Consider the following 6,000-nt stretch of genomic DNA (forward strand, 5'->3'; position numbering starts at 1 on the left):
AGGTGAGAAAAGGAGTGCTCCAAAGAAGAAACAGCAGATATTGAGGAGTGGCTGGACAAGGGTGACCCTGAGAGTCACTTTTCCTTGGAATTTATCATTCCAATTCACTTTCTCCTTCATAGTGGGCTTCGGAACTCATGGAACATAAATAACAAGACACAGCCAGACTCACTGCATTCTGGCTTTTGATCCCACTAAATGCTAGCCAGACCTACATGTCCGTTCCTGCCTCACACTGTCCTCCTACCCAAAGTTCTTTGCAGGTATTGACTTATGGTGTGAATCCTCTTGTGGATTCACACCATTGTATTTCTTATCCTATAGGAACTTTCTCAAGGATTTCTGGCTTCTTTCCCTTTGTCTATTAAAATATAAGTCCAAAGGAACCCATTCCCTTCCATCTGAGGGACAGATTAGATCCCTCAGTATCTGGCAGGAACATGATGATGGATATAATGAAGGGTCTTGTTCTGGAGAGGAATCTATCTCTATGTCCAGGGACTGTCCCCAACAAAAATAAATATATGAGCTACAGCGTATCCTAATAATGACCCCAGCGTCTTCTCCATGGGCTGTCTTAGGACATACCCACATAGTCCAGACCTCACCAGGTATCTCCTGGTTCCAACTCATGATCCCACTCTTGCCCCTCTGGCCTTAACACCTGTATCTGGTTTTTACAGTTGTTAATACTAACTTCCACTGAAGCTCTCCAGCTTGGCTCCACCCTCCTCTCACCTGTCACTCTTTTTAGACTTCTTTACCCTAATGGGCAGTCCACTGGCCCTGGATAGCCCCTGCCTCTAACCTGAAGGGAATAATGGGCACCTACAATGAGCATCTTACAATACCTGTGATGACCTCACAGGTCTGACTAGCTCCCTAGACTTACTACTAGAGCTTGGAGGACTGGCAGCAGGAACATCCTGTCTGAAGCTGAGCTTAGAAAATACTTCCAGACACCTATATGCACTGGAACCCTGAGCAATTGCTTTGGAGACAGTCAAAATGCATGGGCTTATTGGGGAGCTAATGTATTCACAGAGGACAGTGCTTGCATAATCACCCTCATTTCTCCAGCTCTCCCTGCACCGGTCATTTATTCACCATTTGTGTTCTCACCATCTCATTTCAGCACCGTGCCTGGATAAATGCTTGCCCCCAGACATAATATTTTTCACTTGGGGCTGCTGTCAGGAATTGGCTGAGCAGGCAGGACTGCCTCCAGTCACTCGTGTTCTCTGGGTAAAAATGTCTGGGAATGGAGAAAAGAATTAGATTTGTGAACTCTGCTTCCAACATATGTGTGAGTCAATCACTGAGTGGTGGAGATTTCTGGCTTTTCCTGCCTTAGATTATAAAGCAATTTTGAAGTGTGGGCCCAAGTAAGGCTATCAAATACATGTTAAAAAATATCTTCGGGTGATTTTGTGTTTAGGGTTTAAAATAGAATATAAAATGTTGTCTGCCCCCCCTGCCACCTCTTCCCTCCCATTTTGTAGATATAAAGTGTCACTGGAGTCAAAGTAAAGGTGGCTTTCAAAGCAGAGACCCAACAACCTGTTGGCTAACAGCACTGAGCACAAAAATGAATGAACTAGTTCATATGAATTCTAGTTCACCCCTTAAAAGATACAGAACTGCCAGTCCTCTCCAAAATAAATTTTCTCATTTTCTGTGGTTATTAGTGTTTGTCTTTCTTTCATATTGTCTGAGTTGACTTCTCAAGACCTCAGTTTCCTCATCTATAGAATAGGGTATCAGCCTTGATTACCCAACAGGACTGTGTGAATAAAGGAAAGACATTGCTTTTCACCTCTCACTTATCCAAAGACAACATACTCAGTCTTCATCAATATGGGACACAGGAAGAGCTGTTGACATAATCACTGAAGGCCTGTTCTATGCTGGGGCTCATGTGAGGTACTTTACTTACTTTTTTCACCCACAAGACACCCTAACAAGTAAGTCTTATTATATTAATCTCTTTTTTCAGGTGGAGCTGTGAAATTAACAGCTTATATACCGAGCTGGCCCTGTTGCCTAGTGGTTAAGGGAAACTGGATCCCTTATGACTGACCTTGGTTTGAATCGGGGCCTTAGCAGCTTGAAAAACACTCTGGGCATGTCTACATGCCTGCCCAAAATCCAACAGAATTGTGAAATGGAGGAGAAGAGATTGCAATTTGATCATACCCCATCGAGGGTGTTCTCTCTCTCTCTCTTTCTCTCTCTCTCTCTGTTTCCCTCTGATGAGTGCCTGTGCTCTCTGGCAAATTTAAAAAACTAAAGCACATGGTCATGAAACGTATAGAAGCAGTGAAAGGATTCAACCTCAGATCTTAATAATTCAAAGGACTAAAAAGATATACCACAGTGATCTAGAGAAAAGTCCTTTGAACGGCTCCTAAAAAAGACACTGTAATGTCCTTGCAGTATTTTCCTCCTGCTATATTCAGAATTGTGTCTATGTCTACTCAGTCCCCATTTAAATATTTATTCTTCTTTTTCACTCGATTCTAGTAAACCTTTGTGTGTGTGTAAACGTCTAAGTCTACAATGCAATGTGGAAAAAGAGGGAATTGCTATGGCCCAGCAGGGTGTAATGAGGGAGAAATAAAAGCTGACCCTGGCTAGAATACAGAAAGGTTGCATAAATGATGGCTGTGAAAGTGCTAAGAAAGCCTTCAAGAACTGGCAAGGGGTTAAGCAGTTGTTAGAAGCTGTCCTGGGTTAACTTCTCTCAAATGCATGTTGAAGTCCTAGCTCCCTTCTGAGTATGGCCTTATTTGGAAATGGGGTCTTTGCAGATATGATCAAGTTAAGATGGGTTAAGTGGAACATTAATCCAATACAGTTGGTATCCTTATGAAAAGAGGAAAATTTAGACACAGAAGACATGAAAGGAATATGGAGGCAGAGATTGCAGTTATGGTGCTACAGTCCAAGGAATTCTTAGGACTACAAATTTTAGACAAGGCAAGGAAGAATTTTTTTCTGGAGGACATGGAGGGAAAATAATCTTGCCAATACCTTGATTTCAGACTCCTGGCTCCCAGAAATTGGGAGAGAGAATAAATTTCCATTGTTTTAGGTGATCTGGATTGTGGTACTTTGTTATAACAACCCCAAATAACTAGTGCAAAGATCAAAAATGAAGTGAAAGCAGAAACTGAGAGAAAGGCTGAGCCTTTACAGTTGAAGAAGTTGGTATCATGGCCCATTTTCTGTTGATATAGCAGAATACATGAGACTGGGTAATTTATTTTCAAAAGAGGTTTAGTTAGCTCACAATTCTGGAGGCTGAGAAGTTTTAAATTAGACGGCTGCATCTGTCAGGGACCTCATACTAGATCCCAGTGTGTAGATGGCATCACTTTGTGGGAGTATGTGAATGACAGTGGTCAGGCATGTGCAAAAGAGACAAAACAAAAGGGCTGACTTTCTTTGTAACAATTCACTTTTGCAGTAATGAATCTAGTTCCTGAAGAACCATTCACTCCCTTAGAGACATTAATCCCTTCCTGAGGGTAGATCCCTCATGATCCAATCATCTATTAAAAGTCCAACCACCACTCCACACCATTGCATTAGGGACCAAACCTTAACATGTGTTATGGTGGGAACAAACCATACTCAAAATGTCGCTCCTGGTAACATTTAAGCTTATATTTTCTCACCTTCATAGAATAAGAGTACAGAGCACAAAGCCAAAAGCTCCCTTGCTTCACCTCCCATAAACCTCCAAAGGCCTATTTTTTCAGTATAAAGTATAAATACTCTCTGGAGAAAGACTCCTTTAACCCAGGCCTCAAAACTCCCCACAGCCATACTACTAAAGAATATAAATTCACAATTTTTAAAACATCACAAAATAGACAAGGGAAAAAGAAAGTACCAAGAGCAAACACCAGCAAAATCAGAGGACAGTCAAATTTGAACCATAGTCTTCAAGTATTGAATTTATCAAACATAGGCTAGGAAGTAAGTTGTATAATAAGTTTATGTAAATAAGAGATTGAAAATATGAATAAGAAGCAAGAGATTATCAAAATGATCTGTCATATTAGGATAAAAATAGAATTTCAAACATAAAAATTATAAAGATGGAAATTAAAAGCTCAAGGGAGCTTTTTGCCAAGACGGCACTGAAAGTGAAGATGGAAGCTCCTGCCCCTCCCCTGTGTTGGCTTTGAAGGCCAAGAAAACAGTGCTGAAAGGCATCCATAGTCATGAACCAAAAAAAAAAAAAGAAGACCCACACATTACCTACCTTCTGGAGGTCCAAGACACTGAAGCTCTGGAAGCAGCTCAAATATTCTCGGAAGAACATCCCCGGAAGAAATAAGCTTTACCACTATGTCATCAGCAAGCTCCCCCTGACCACTGAGTCTACCCTGAGAAAGATAGAAGACAACAATACACTTGTGCTCATTGTGGATGTCAAGGCCAACAACCACCAGATCAAACAGGCTGTGAAGGAGCTCTATGATATTGATGCGGTCAAGGTCAATACCTTGTTCGGGCCTGACAGAGAGAAAAAGGCATATGTGGGACGGGCTCCTGATTACGATGCTTTAGATGTTGCCAACAAACTTTAGAATCATCTAAACTGAGTCTAGCTAGCCAATTCTAAATACTTACTTTTTATCATGAAAAACTTAAAAAGTATATAGCACTAAAAAGCTCAGTGGATGGGTTGAATAGCTGTGTGGACATTGTTAAAGGAATAAAATCAATATACTAAAAAACAGATCAAGAGAAATGATTTAAAATGAACCCAGAAGAGAAATAGACTCATATATGGGTACATATGCACTTCTATGTATATGCGAAACTGAGATAGAGGGTCTAATCGCTTACAATTCCCAATGGAAACGAATAAAAGAGAAGGTGAGGCAAAAGAAGTATTTGAATATATCATGGCTTAAAATTTGCCCAAATAGATAAGACACCAACCCTCAGATTCCGAAAGCCATCTTATCCGAACCAGAGTAAATACAAAGAAATCCATAATCAGACATGCCATAATGGAACTGCAGAATAGCAAGGACAAAGAGAAAGTTGCAGAGCAGGAAGATGCAGAGTATCGAAAAATCTATGATAATTAGAATAACAGCTGACTTTTAAACAGCAATAATAGGAGTCAAAAGACCGTGAAATAGTATCTTTGATGTAGTCAGAAAAAAGTAATTGTCAACCTATATGTGTATGCCCAATAAGAATATCCTTAAAAAATAGGGTAAAATGAAATAATCTTCAGTCACACTAAGATGAATAGAGTTTGCCACTAATAGATCTTCGCTAAATAAATTGCAAAGGATATATTTTAGGTATTAGGAAAGTAATCCCAGAATGAAATCTGTGATAAAATAAGAATAACTAGCTCAAAAAGTGAAGCATAAAGAAATATTGATGGTTAATAACATAAGAGTAATGGCTTGTGGGGTTATTAAAAATACAAACTATGAAGATAATAGCATGTAAATTGGGGCATGCTTGGAATTGAGGTGTTCTAAAATGCTTATATCATTAATGACGATGGAAAGTATATTGGCTGATTTTAAATTCTGATAATTTAAGCAAGTATATTAAAAATTTCTGAGAAGCCATAGATATAGAAAGGATAACTTCCAAAGTTGCAGAGAGTAAACAATAAATGAAAACTATATGCCAAATAAATAGAGATATAGATTGTGTAAAGGCAAAATGTATACTAAGATGATAGAAATAAATTACATCAGCAAATTTGGTAAGTTTACATAGACTAAGCTAAAAGGTAAATAATTTGGGGCCAGATTAAAATTTTTTAAATAAATTAGCTATAGACTATTATTTGTAAGAAATATGTCTGAAATATAATACAACAAGATTAAAATCTAAAAGAGCAGAAAAGTCCTAACAGGCAAATGCCAACCCAAAGATAGTTGCTTTGGTTATATTAATATTAGAACAGAGAGGCAACTATAATATGCTGCAGTATAAGTAAATGAGATTTCT

The 6,000-nt window shown here is 38.9% G+C and overlaps 1 protein-coding gene across 1 annotated transcript in view; it reads left to right on the forward strand.

The window, feature by feature from the left end:
- The window catches only part of GALNT18 (polypeptide N-acetylgalactosaminyltransferase 18), a 385,132-nt gene that overhangs the window by 281,061 nt on the left and 98,071 nt on the right, over positions 1–6,000 (forward strand). The window lies entirely within an intron of this gene.

The sequence above is a fragment of the Tupaia chinensis genome, unplaced genomic scaffold (assembly GCF_000334495.1).
Source record: "Tupaia chinensis unplaced genomic scaffold, TupChi_1.0 Scaffold144767_1, whole genome shotgun sequence".
Taxonomy (NCBI): domain Eukaryota; kingdom Metazoa; phylum Chordata; class Mammalia; order Scandentia; family Tupaiidae; genus Tupaia; species Tupaia belangeri.